The sequence below is a fragment of the Myxocyprinus asiaticus genome, chromosome 39, assembly GCF_019703515.2.
Source record: "Myxocyprinus asiaticus isolate MX2 ecotype Aquarium Trade chromosome 39, UBuf_Myxa_2, whole genome shotgun sequence".
Taxonomy (NCBI): Eukaryota; Metazoa; Chordata; class Actinopteri; order Cypriniformes; family Catostomidae; genus Myxocyprinus; species Myxocyprinus asiaticus.
The window spans coordinates 35,209,933-35,224,639 of NC_059382.1; the positions used below are offsets into that span (position 1 = coordinate 35,209,933).

Genomic DNA, 14,707 nt, shown 5'->3' on the forward strand with positions numbered 1-14,707 from the left:
GTTATCTCTGATCCAGTTCGTTTGCTGGCTTCCATGGCTGCAGCATGCAGTGTTGTTTGCCTGCAAACTTGTTCAAATCTGGCAACCCGGCGGTGTCTAAATACTATTGGTGAGTGGGCAGTGGGTGGGATCACACAGGCCAAAACATAAACAGAAATTCCGGCCCGGAATGGAAACTTCAAAGTAGATTATACTGGATGTAGCATTGTTATCGGAGAAGCCAGTATTTCAACTTGGCATGTTTCCTAATTCTCTAATGACATATTATGGTCATTTTATGATTTAGTACAGTAAAAACATTACATATAGCACCTTTAAGTATTGTGGCTATACTTTGTTTTGTGTATTTATTTTCATTTTATGTGCACACGATTCATTAGAAACAGAGGGATGAGTTTAAATTATTTTCTGTGGCAATCAACATTATGCTACAAATGCTGTTTAAATAGAGTTTAACTTGTATTAAACCCGAAACACTCCTTGTAAGAATAAATATCTATGAATTATTGTTAAGTCTTAAAGCAGTTCTGGTTTTGATGGTAAAGTCTGCTCTGAATGCTGTTCTCACTTCATTCTCAAAAAATTGAACACAATATCCAAATGTTTTAGCAGATTTGCAAACGGTTCTACCACTGTAACTTTTGTCTCATGATTAATATACAGCCCCAAACTCTTTTGTTTTCATCTCCACTCACAAAGTGAGGTTCAGCAGCCATCTCTGTTGTGTGTGTGTTTTTGGAAGTAGTCTTGACCCCCTTCCGTTTTCTTTCTTCCCACCCACAATACCAGCCCACATACTGTATTTACATATTTTCCCAGCCATTTCGAGACTCGTTTCTCAGTCCAAGTTGTGAGAAATTGGGGCTTAAGTAGGTGGGTTCCTGACCCTTTAAACAAGCAGCTGAGAGATGCACATGGTCTCTAAGCTTTATATATGGAGTATCACTCTCCCAGCTACCAAATATGCATCCTTCCTTACTATATAGTTTGCCAAAAGCATTGCCAACTAAGGTATCCAAATCCACAGAATTCATAAAACATTAGGTGAGAAATACTCAGACGACCTTCTGCATCCTCTTAGATTCTAAACTGTGCATGCAATGGACACTTTACTATACCATAATGCCATTGGAGCTGAGGAAACTTCGGATTAAAAAATGCCATAGAGCTTCAAGTCGGATGGCTCTTTTCAACTGCAATATACAATATATGCCAAGAAGTTGTTCTTTGTGATTAACTCTACATGTCAACAAAAACAGAGTAAAACAGTTGGTTTGTGTTTGTTGTTACTATGTCATACTCGGGTGATGGACAATGTCCATGTTCCCAAATGACATATGTCGGGCAATGCATTCATACTGCTCATCTGCATACCTAAAGAATGTACTTTATAATTGCAGAGAAGTACATTTTTCATCAAATGCAGTAGGGCCTACATACTCAAAGTACATAAATGTGGATGCAGCTTCTTTTACTTTTATCTTCAGGATTTTTCCTACGTTTAACATTTTTCGGTTGCCACCTAAGTGAAATTTTGGGAAATTTCAAAATTTTCATAGCAAATAAAATTATATTCATCTCACGTTTGGCACTCTACAAGCGCTATACTTCTCATCTGAAATGCACATTTATGCTGCATGATTAAAACATGTTTTTTGCGCAAGTGTGGCACGAGCCAACACAGAACTATTTGCGCAAGTGATCCTCTCTGGTCTATCTTAAGCCCCCTATACACTGTAGGATTTTTACAGTCCTTTAAGATTGTTGCTTGTCAGACTTTACAATATGAACGCACTGATATCACCATGGCACACTGTGCAGCATTATGTCAGACTGTACGATACACATCATAGCCGACTGTGGTCCCAATCATACCGACCAGTGATTGCGATTCATTTTACGGGAGCGTTGTGGAATAGAAGCAAAACGGCAAGATTTGCCACCACGGAGGAGCTTTTTTTTTTCTTTTTCTGAAAGTCAGGACATCAGCATTTCCACTGCTCCAATACCACTCCATCACAAGCATAGGCTAACATATAAAAAGATGGATTTTGTCAAATAGGCCTATAACAAGACAGCCTGATCACAAATACAAAAAATTACAGATGTTGAGAATGAACAAGAGTGTGGGAGGTAGCCTACAGTAATAATTAGCTACCACAAGCAAATATTCATTGTGGAAATAAAAAGATGTGTGGCCCGAAAAATTACAAATTTCTCCGTTCACATATGGGAAAACAAAAAAGGTGGGTTATAGTTAGTCTTTCTCCTCTTAGTAACCTAGGCCACACAAAATTTCGAAAAGTCATATAAGCTGATAATATATCACACTTGCAATTTCCCTATGAATAATGCACAAACACGACATAGATTTCTATAATTGTATCCGAATGTATCTGCTGATTTGGATTAAAAAGTCACAAATACTTACCAATATAAATTGTTCAAACTTTTTTAGATATATAATAAAATTGGAGTGGTGTGAATCTTAACTAATGAAGTTTACAGATGTTTAAAATAATTTTAAATAATTTTAAACAATGCTCTCATATTGCTGAAGTGTTACACTTTTCTCCAAGTATTTTCTTCTTATTTATTTATTAAAATTTTTATATAAAATGAAAAGAAAAAATATTGAAAGAGCTCGAGTAGAGTGATAACTGGGCACAAATGTTGCTATGGTGGTGCAAACATGGAGCAGGTTTCTTTCCAAGTGAAATGGGGTGCGAGAGGGGAGCGGAATATCTCATCTGGCCATCGTAATAGCAGTCACACTATACAGCAGAGATGCTAAATTTCTGACACTGCTAGAACTTTGTCGGAGGCTAAAGATCATCGCAAAGGCTATTAATCGGCCGGCGGTGAACGTCACACTGAATGTTGTAAGATTGCAGATTTTGGAATGCATTATCGCATCTCAAATGAAAAAAAATTCAAACCATTTACACTGCCGGCCAAAGGCGGCCATTTTGCTCTTATGGAAAGAAATTGGTACTTTTATTCAACAAAGTGGCATTCAACTGTTCACAATGTATAGTCAGGACATTAATAACGTGAAAAATTACTATTACAATTTGAAAAAAAAAAATTCAGAACCTCTTGAACTACTTCAAAGAGTTCTCATCAAAATATCCTCCATGTGCAGCAATGACAGCTTTGCAGATCCTTGGCATTCTAGCTGTCAGTTTGTCCACATACTCGGGTGACATTTCAGCCCACGCTTCCTGTAGCACTTGGCATAGATGTGGCTGTCTTGTCGGGCTCTTCTCACACACCTTACAGTCTAGCTGATCCCACAAAAGCTCAGTGGGGTTAAGATCCATAACACTCTTTTCCAATTATCTGTTGTCCAATGTCTGTGTTTCTTTGCCCACTCTAACCTTTTCTTTTTGTTTTTCTGTTTCAAAAGTGGCTTTTTCTTTGCAATTCTTCCCATAAGGCCTGCAACGAGTCTTCTCTTTACTGTTGTACATGAAACTGGTGTTGAGCGGGTAGAATTCAATGAAGCTGTCAGCTGAGGACATGTGAGGTGTCTATTTCTCAAACTACAGACTCTGATGTACTTATCCTCTTGTTTAGTTGTACATCTAGGCCTTCCACATCTCTTTCTGTCCTTGTTAGAGCCAGTTGTCCTTTGTCTTTGAAGACTGTAGTGTACACCTTTGTATGAAATCTTTAGTTTTTTGGCAATTTCAAGCATTGTATAGCCTTCATTCCTCAAAACAATGATTGACTGATGAGTTTCTAGAGAAAGCTGTTTCTTTTTTGCCATTTTTGACCTAATATTGACCTTAAGACATGCCAGTCTATTGCATACTGTGGCAACTCAAAAACAAACACAATGTTAAGCTTCATTTAATGAACCAAATAGCTTTCAGCTGTGTTTTATATAATGGCATGTGATTTTCTGGTACCAAATTAGCAATTTAGCATGATTAGTCAAGGATAAGGTGTTGGAGTGATGGCTGCTGGAAATGGGGCCTGTCTAGATTTGATCAAAAAAAAAAAATCAAATAGTGATGATGCTGTTTACATCAGTAATGTCCTATACTTTGTGATCAGTTGAATGCCACTTTGGTGAATTAAAAGTACCAATTTCCTTCCGAAACAGCAAAATCTGTACATTATTCCAAACTTTTGGCTGCCAGTGTATATTCTACTAACAATTTTCTAGTGTAAAGTGACCTTGAGGAAGTCAAACCTCTCAAATGGCTCAACAACCCCGACATTTTATAAACAGCAGTGACAAAGAAAAGAGACAACACTGTTTCATGCATCAAAACACACATCACCCTTAGTCAAATTTGTCATGTAATTTTTTACTAAGTACATTAGTAATACTAACTGTGGTATTTTGACAAAAATGTTTAAAAAACAAAAGATTTAAGCATACAATCAAGTATGTATGCTATTTAACATTAATTTAACTATTGAACTCACAAACCCAAAACAGTAGGCTGCACAAACGTAAATAAAAAAATAAAAAAATAAATACTCTTTGATAGTAAGCCTGGCCTGGAAAGATATCTTATGAAAGGGAGATCTACAGTAAAATGAGGCTGATGTAACCCATCAAGTCAATTAATTTTTATTTGTATAGCGCTTTTCACAACACACACTGTTTCAAAGCAGCTTTACAGAAAATCGTGCATTAAGAGAAAATGAAACTGTAATATCTATAAAGTCTTAGTCATCAATGTGTAGTTTGATAAAAATATGATTGTAAATTGTGTATAAAAATAAACAATTAAGTAAATAAATAATAATTGCAATTAGGACCCCAGTGAGCAAGCCGAAGGTGACTGAGGCAAGGAACACAAAAGTCTATAAGATGTTGGTTAATGGAGAAAAATAACATGGGAGAAACCAGGCTCACTGTGGGGGCCAGTTCCCCTCTGGCTAAACAGCCAGAATATAATGCCAATATTAGCTTTTATTGTGTGTAGTGCAAGTCATGGTTTAAAATTAGTAAACTAAGTGTTAAGGGCCAGTGTTTAAACAAAGATTTTGTATGAACTATAAGATTAATGACTAGTGTCTTTAAAGTCCATTCTGGATTAACTGCAGAATTTCACATAGATGCAATGTCCTTTGTTAGTTGGCTGATGAAGGCTTTTGTTGGCATTTAATTGACAGTCTATCAGTGAAACATCAGGGACAGTTTCTGTACATTAGTTGCTATATCACTCACAATATCACTAGAGTGAACAATTATGAATAACCTCTTATAGAAGTTCAAACAAGTTATTTTTTTTTTTTTTAATTTTGATAACTCTTTTCACAATACACATTGTTTCAAAGCAGCTTTATAGAAAATCATGCTGTAATGTCTTAAGTGTATTAAAGTCCTCATTTAACAGTTTCAGTCAGAGAAGTCAGATTTCAGAAATTAGTTTCAAAGTTCCAAGTACATAAAAGTTCAGCAAAGATGTTCATTAGTTGGAAAACTGCAATTACGATCATTCTGACATGATGTGAAAACTAAATTTCACAACTGTGAAATTTTGAAGAACTGCTTTCATTTAAGGGTTTATAAAATTCAGGGGCCTGGGTTTCTCAGTGGTAAAAGACGCTGACTACCACCCCTGGAGTTCGCTAGTTCGAATCCCAGGGCGTGCTGAGTGACTCCAGCCAGGTCTCCTAAGCAACCAAATTGGCCCGGTTGCTAGGGAGGTTTGGCGGTCTCAGACGCGGAGGCAACTGGGATTCGTCCTCCACCACCCGGACTGAGGCGAATCACTACGTGACCACGAGGACTTAAGCGCATTTGGAATTGGTCATTCCAAATTGGGTGAAAAAAAAAAAAGTGGTTTATAAAATTCAGTCTTCGCCAATTCAGGTTAGTTCCTCACTGTGGGAAAGCTAATCTCACTAATTAAAGCAAAACTAACCACAGGCTTGTTAAAAAATTACAAATTTCTTCACAAAAAGGTGGTTGACCTCTGCAGGGTCAGTTACTGTATTTCATACATTTCTGCAGGTACAAATGCTTGACCAAGCAAGACCCCAGTCCCTCATCTCTCAGAATGTTCGGCCCCTGTAGATCTGCTGAATACTGCCCATACCAGTGCAGAGACCAAGCTTGGTTCTGCCAATTAGAAATAATTAGACAGTCATTGCAGTGGCAAGTTTTTTTTTTAAAGTGCATATATAACAATGCAATGATGCTGATTAGTGAGCTCAGAGTGAGCAGGGGCTCAGTCGGCCAGCGAATAATTAGGCCAGTGATCACAAAGCTGCCGTGCACCTCTGTACTGCACCTTAATGCATTTCAAAACTCCACTTCATTACAGCCTGTAATTAATCCGTCATTAATTGCAGGAAGAGCCCAGTTTACCTCGCTTCATTTCTAATTATCATCTTATAAATAGTTATGGTTCTAATTAATGTGTTCATTAGGCAGGATATTTTCCCTCAAAGCAGAGCTCAGAGCCAAAGATTTGGCATGCGCTCTCAGAAGCCTGGTCAGCCAGAAGGTGAGGCTATTCAGCAAGCACTGGGTTTTATTTCACTACATTCAACCTCCTAATTGGCATTTAAAATGCAATTTGGAAGAACTTCAAGGGCTTAAATGGGGGATGGAAAGTACGAAGGAGAGACTGATTCATTTTATATTCATTTTTGAAATAGCGGAAGCTTGAAAAGGAGGCAGCCTCCAAACATACCTTGAACAGAATTAAATAAATATAGCTCATGGTAAATTTGTGTCTTTAACACCTGCATCACAATGCTCTAAATAGGTACTGCCATGAAGGTAAAACTAACAATCGCTGTAGTTTCTCATGAATAATAACAAGGAGACCTAGACAGGAGTTCTAGCTGTGGGGGATGCCCAGTGTGGTGTGAAATCACAGGGTCATGGCATGAACAGCTTTAATATTTAATAAAATTGTGCTTTTGACAATGATCTACCAGAATGGAAATGGACACACTTCCTAAACACAGATAACTGAAACACTCACGAAGCAATCAGGCATTCATTAGCATGTGATGTGTTCTTCAGAGACCCGTCTCTTTATTCTAGTGTTCTATGAGTACAAGGTCGCAGATTAGACACAAAGTCCTTCTTGCCTAAAGGCATCCATGTTCTAAAATTACAAAAATAATTCATCCCAATTATACAGTACTGTGCAAAAGTCTAAGGCACATCAGATATTAAAAAAAAAAAAAAAAACATTTGTTCATTTTATATTTTACGTCTTCTGCTTAAGTGTGTCAATAGGATATATACATTTCAGATTTCCAAACATTCCTTTAGAATACAAGTAGAACAAAGAGTAGCAAAAAATTGTATTGGATTTTCAAACGGATCTCAACATCAAATCAGCCTGGGATTACAGGAGGAGAAAGAAGCAATTAAGCATAAATACATAGTATTAATAGTATTATATGTTTACTGCACTTTGTATGAAGTTAACTGATAAATAAAAATTATTCAAGGCATTATTTTTTAAAACATCCTCAAGTCAAGTCATTTTTTTTGTATAGTGTTTCTCACAACACACATTATTTCAAAGCAGCTTTACAGAAAATTATGCTGTTACAGAAAATGAAGCTCTGATGTCTGTAATGTCTTAAAGTCCTCACTGTACAGTTTAAATAAATAAGACTGTAGATTATGCCTTAAACTGTTTATCTTTAGGCTCCCAGTGAGGGAGCCAAAGGCGACCGTAGGAACACAAAGCTCCATAAGATGTTAGTTAATAGAATTTAAAAAAAAAGCCCGCAAGGAATCTTAGATCTGCCAATAAATTCCTTCTTCAGATACCTCAGTCGCGCCTAAAACGTAAAGGTGATTGTGCCTTCTCGATAGCTGGTCCCAGGCTGTGGAATAAGTTACCGTTGAGTATTAGATCAGCTCCCACTCTCGATGCTTTTAAATCAGCCCTGAAGACTCATTTTATACCCTGGTTTTTGAGTCTCATTCAGAAGGGGATTAAATAATAGTTTTATTTTAGCTTTTGTATTTTATTTTTGCTTTCTGTTGTTGAAATTATCTTTGTACAGCACGTTGGGATACATTAGTTGTATTAGAAATGTGCTTGTAAGAAAATAATAACTTTGGAGGAAACCAGGCTCACCGGGGGAACCAGATCCCCTCTGGATAAACAGCATGAATATAATGCCAATATTAGTTATCTATGTGTAATAAAAATCATGGTTTAAATTAGTAAACTGAGTAGACGTTGGGGGCCAATGCTTAAACTAAGAATTTTGTATGAACTGTAAGATTAATGATTAAGTGTCTTTGGAGTCCATCCTGAATTAACTCAATTAAGTGGCACGTAGATGCATTGTCCTTTGTTATTTAGGGTGTTAGTAAGGTATATATTCTGTGGCTGACAAAAAGTCTAACCATAGAGGAGAGTGTAAATAGAGAGCAGTGTTTATCTGTCTTGGCACTAAGATCAATGCAGCCTCAAACTGACTTTTTTTTTTTTTTTCTTTTTTCATGTTGACTTACCCAGAGAAAAATTGACTGGTAGACTGTGTGTGAAAACGCCTGCAAGTTGATTTTTAAAGGTGTACTGCTACTGGGTAAAGCTTATACCCTGGTATTGTTGAATTCTTTGTGATTAGTTCACAGGCATTCAAAAGGGTTGATTAATTTTCTGGGACTGCATGCTATGTAGTTTGAGGTTTACAGTTTGACATATCACTTCAAAATTCTTTCTGAAACAGCATGATGGCTTGAACTATTTAAAGCAAGGCATTAGGAATGAGTAATACACACAAAAGCACTGTGGGGATGAAAACCTTATGTCTTGAGATAAACATTATCTAGGCATGTACATTTGATAACTGTGGTATAAACGGAATAATTGACTCCAGACTATTGAGTTAATGAAAATAAATGTAACGGCCACTCCACTTTAGTAAGTTAATTCTTACATATTTTAAAGCTTATAGTGTCCAATATCATGTGTGTGTTTGGGTAAGCAGCTAGTCCAAAAGTAAGACAGCAATTCCAAAAATATGAAATAAATAAAAATAATAATTGTTTTAGGCATTATGATGGTATGATCAAAGAAATATTCAAGATTCTGCAATATTTCTAGGTCACTAATCAAACATAAACAAATTTTTGAAACTGACCATGTTAAATCCTCTGTAAAAGGTCAGATTTCCTTGCTTTCCTTGCCGAGAATACTCTTTGGAACTTTCGCAGATCATGTTGGGATAACATTAATCATCTGGTTTTCCACAAACTTGTGAAGTCCACGCCAGCTCAAGTGCATGTTGTCAATAAAGCACAATAGGGACATACCAAATACCAAGAAATTCTAAAATTCATGCACATTCTTCAGTTCCTCTTTTACACTTAAATTTGATACACTGATGAAAATAATATATAAAAAAAACACAAATAAGATGATTTTCACTTGTGGTCTCAGACTATTGGATACCACTGTATGTAAATGTGTTTAGATTTTTAAATCTGTATAAAATAATAGACGGGTACTCTATCTTGAATGGTGTGTGTGTTTACTGTATTTACAGGCAGTTCCCAGGCTGTGTTGGCTCAGCGGAAAAGGCTGGTGCTGAATGTGCTGAAGGATTTTGTGGACTGAGGGGTGGAAGTGAAGGGGGGCACTGGGCTGCTTTTGGCAGCAATAGGGAGCGGGGCTCACGGCTAGCCAGGAATAAAAGACCACTGCCATGTCACTCACTTACGCCCCTCTTTGGTAAATAAAAGTTTCTGACAACAAAGGCCAATAGCTTTTGACTAGCCTTTAAAGGAGATATTAAAAAAAATAGCAGTGCACACTTGGGACATAACCAGAGAAGAAAGACGAAGGAGGAGAGGAGAAGAGAGCTGCCTCTCAGATCGAGGATACTGAACCATGTTGATTTGATGAAATGCAGAACACACACCTAAACCGCAACAGAACACACATGCCAAAAGCAGGTCACGATTCGGTTTGCATTGAGACGGAGTCATGTGCATGAAGATATTGTAAGGTCCCTTTATGGATCTGAGCTAGCATGTTTAGGATGGGTTATGCAGAGATGTTAACCCTCACTGTGATCCCTGGTAGCAAAGCACATGAGACATACCTGAGAAAAACACTACCATGTCTGGTCTCCTGCTCCTGTAGAATGAATATACCATAACCACATTTGCCATTCAAAAGGCATACCACTTACAGAAGGAGTAATGGCAGTGATGACTAAAAAAAAGCATTATGACCCTCAATAACAAACAAGATACCAGGATAACAAACAAAGATATCAGGTTATTGCTTCCATATGGTGTTATGTCACTTCTTTTGTCTATGCTCTATTGTACTCTGATGAGAGAACTTCCAAACATAAGGTGAATGGTCTTGTCAGCAATGCACTACCAGTCAAAAATCTGGACACACTTTGCAGGGCTCAACAAAAATAAATTTATTTATTTCTGCTGGCCTAGTTGGGACTGTAAATCTGTAGTTCAGATTTTACTTTCCCTGACAGCATTATCACTGGACTGACTGCAAATAATATAAATATAATATAATAATATAATTTTTAGCAGCAAATTTTTAAAGGTGAAAAATTTGGACTTACGTAAAATTTTCAAACAATGGCAAATGGTGTGAAACATTACTGATTTGTTTAAAATAACTCATCCTATATTATGTTTCCAATACTCACAGTCATCACAAATAATTTTTACAAAAAACCTCATCTATTTTAGTCAGCTAGATATCATTATCTTGGTGACATATGCAATTATGTAAATTCACGTTCAGTATATCAAAGAAAATAAAATGTTTGCAAGACATAATGCAAATACTTCAACAAATACAAGATGTAACCAGCGTGATCTCTTAAAAGGCAAAATAGGATATTTTAAGCATTAACCTTAAAGGGGTCATGCATGCCTTTTTTTATTATTATTTTACTATGTTCCTTGAGGTTTACTTATAATAATAGTAAAGTTTATCCACAAAACACAGTCATATATTTGCAAAACATAACATTTTTCACCCTCATTCTGACATTCTGTCAGAAATGCTCGGTTTTGGTGCTGCCTGTCCTTTAAGACTTGGCAGTAAACGCCCAATGATATGATTGGCTCTTGACTGACCGGCTCTCCCCTTGCCATCTCACTACTCACCACTACTGGGTGGGCTACGGAAGTGATAAGGTAAATTAGGCATTGATGTGTTGTTGTGGAGGCAGTCAGATACAAATGTCTACAACAGAGTGACATCACAATGTGGAGGAAATAGAGAACAAGTCGTTTTGGCAGCTTGGTTTCAACAAACGCTCTTTTTGCAGCGAGGAGGAAGTTTTGAGTTCTGAAACTTACAGTATGTTTTTATAGTACAATGTCCCCTTATATGTTAAAAGATCAAGGGAAATTAAATTTCAATTAACCCTCTGGGGTCGACAGACGCGCCGGCGCGTCCTGCTGGATTTTTTCCTCATAACAGCGGAAACAACTTAAAATACTCCGTCATTTTTGGGCATACAGATAAGTGTAAGACATCATTAGAGACTATAAAGGGTCTACTTTTATTTGGGTACACTCACAATAACAACAAAACCTTGTACTTTTGTAAAATAAAGAAAATAAACAGGGTGCGCTTTCAGCAATCTCTGTCTCCGCGAGCACCTTTCTGAAACACGTCACAAAAATGAACTGAAACTCCGCAAATACTTATCAGACAAATATGAAACATGTCTAAAGAAAGCTTAAAATGTCTACTTTTAAATAAAACAATTCAAATTTAAAACAAATATTCTCATGCAATGTAATCTGTATGAAACAAAGCGATGTACAGTTTCTCCTGGCTCAGCTAATTATCGCTAATGTGAGCACACCCACCAGCAGAGCACGCTATTCATACGGTAATGTTCTGAGGTGATCAATGCAAATGCCCCCAACAATGCCTTAAAAAACATCAAGTTCATTCACTTTTCTGCACATCTGGAAGATGACACGCTACACAGGTGAGGAAGCTCCTGGATAGTGATGAAGAGTTCACATTTTCCTCAGAAGAAGAGCAGGAATCCGATGAGGAACATTTGCATTTTGAAGAGCAACTTGATCCAGCCGAGGATACAATTTAGGATAAGTCATTTAGTTTTATGTACATTAGTTGATATGCTATTTTATATAAACATGTACATATTTTACTAGTTGGACTATTTCCAGACTTGCCAGCCAGGATTCAGAGTATTGAAATTTGAAAGTTTGTTACATTTAAATGTTGTTTCGGCTAAAGCAGGTATTTAAATTGTATGCTGTATGATATAAATATGATATGTAATATGATATAAAAATAATATGAACGTTTAGATTATATTTTAACTAGTATTTATGCTGCCTCATTATCATCAATGAAGCTTGTGCTTGCAAATATCTGTTCGGGTGTAAATGTGTAAAATGAGCTGTAAATATGCCCATATTAGAAAATCAGCATATTAGAATGAATTCTGAAGGATCATGTGACACTGAAGACTGCAGTAATGATGCTGAAAATTCAGCTTTGATCACAGGAATAAATTGCATTTTACAATATATTCAAATAGAAAAGTTATTTTGTAAAAAAAAATTCACAATGTCACTGTTTTTGCTGTATTTTGGATCAAATAAATGCAGCCTTGGTGAGCAGAAGAGACTTCTTTTAAAAACATTAAAAAACCTTACAGATCTAAAACTTTTAAATGGTAATGTAGGTCTAAAGTTTTTAAGTCTTTATGTAAAGAAAATGTATAGTCGGATTACTTTCAACTTAAACTTGTTTGTGAATAAGCTACAAACAATACATTTAATCATTAAGTCTCCTCACATTCATTCTCTCTCAGGGGAGGGGTCTTTGTCTCAGGTGTGAATCACATCAATATTCATGATCATCCACACCTCCTCACATATGGCCTTTCTAACACTAAAAGTGTCTTACAGAAGTTAAATGACTATATTGTTTTGTATGAATGAGTGATCAGGATGGTTTTCACATCATTTTTGTAGCAAAAACTCTAGGCTACAAGATCCAGTTCTCAAAAGTCTTGTGAACAAATGTTTAGTATGTGTTATATGGCCTTATTTCAGTGACTTAAAATTTTTGTTTTTCAAAAACCACGCATAAACGTTATTTTCTCAAAAATACAAACATGTACATACATGTTGTTCACATATTATTGTAGCACAGTTTGTGCTGAAATGTTATCAGACTTTAGCTATTAATATGTTTTTAAGCAACTGAAAAAAGCACAAATGTCAAGGCATGTCAAAACTTCTCCAGGGCCCAAAACACCCTCAGACCCCAGAGGGTTAAAAACCTCATCTGTTTTCTGAGTAAAAAAATAAAGCATAACCGACTTCCCTATTTTACACCTAAACACAGACGGTGTAATAAAAGCAAATGTGTGGTGAAAAACGCAATTGCTGAAGCAACCATTTCATTTTGTGGTGCTTCTATATGAAAATATTTTAAATGACAAATGTCTTTGAAAAAAGGCATAAAAATAAAAATATAAATGCATTGCATTAACAGTGCTTGCATTTTTTGGGGATGCCATTTCATATGGTTGAAAATTTAAGATGTGAATATTTCAATATTTCGAAAACATTTCGCACAAAATGTACCATTAAAAATGTAATAAATATTCAACTCCAAAGTCCTTAATTATTTGACATGTAATATTTGGTCCATTACGTTTAACTTTTCAAATTTGCCTCAAATTTTTGTGGTTAAAATTTGGCTGGAAATTCAACCTTCTGGTATTGCAGGCAAAGCAGTAGAGTACTGATGCAGAATCTTTACTTGATGCTACTAGGCTTGGTGGTGCAATCAGATGTTGATAAAGATCAAGAGCAACAGGGAGAGGACAAAGACAATTGCAAGTTTTGATGAATCAAGTAAACTAATTTGACATTAAACAAAGTCATTTTAAACAGTTTCTTCAGTTTGACATGGCATTTAACAATGTGAGTCAACTTCTGTTTTAATGTACAATAGTATCTGAGTGAGGCAATTGTCTTGGCAAACCTTTCCTGGTTTATGAGAAAAAAATTAGAAGCTTTTATTATTGTTTGTTTTCATTTTATTTTACCATGTTAAATTAATCTTCATTCAGAATTTTAAGCATACTGCAGTTGTAGACACCATGGCTTTTTCATTTATTTATTTTTTAACTAATTGATTAACATTGCATTTAAATCAGATTCAAACTCAGACTGCCATGTTTTTTGTTATATACATTGTCACCAGTGAATGCTTCCCCAATTACTGCACACAACCCAGGGGGATATAACTATAAACCAGGTATTAAACCAAATTAAACCAGGTATTTTTGAGTAATTAAACTCTTGGCTGGCAATATTGTATTAATTAAATGTGCTGTAAGCTATTTTAGCCGTTCAAACTTCCACGAGACTGAATTAGCCATGCCTCACTTTCCAAAACCCTGCATAAAGATACTGTTGAGACAGACATTGCATGTTCCCACAGTTGTCAAACAAAACAGTAGCAAAATAGCACCTTCAACTGACAACAATTCCAAGGTGTACAGAGGTTGCTGATAGTGATCTATCAGCCCATTGGGTGTGATATTTGTTTATTGGGGGTCTGCAAATGGTCACAACCCTAGTTCAGTGGGGGTTACAGTGTGGTTCGCTATTGGTCAGTTTAAACATATCAGGTCTGGTTCTGGCCACATGGTCAAGGAAAGGATAAGAGGATTGTAACTTAGCTCTTCCTTTTTTTCTCTG

The 14,707-nt window shown here is 36.2% G+C and overlaps 1 protein-coding gene across 2 annotated transcripts in view; it reads right to left on the minus strand.

Annotated features, from left to right (window-relative positions):
• rsrc1 (arginine/serine-rich coiled-coil 1) overlaps positions 1-14,707 on the minus strand; it is a 460,355-nt gene that overhangs the window by 381,906 nt on the left and 63,742 nt on the right. The window lies entirely within an intron of this gene.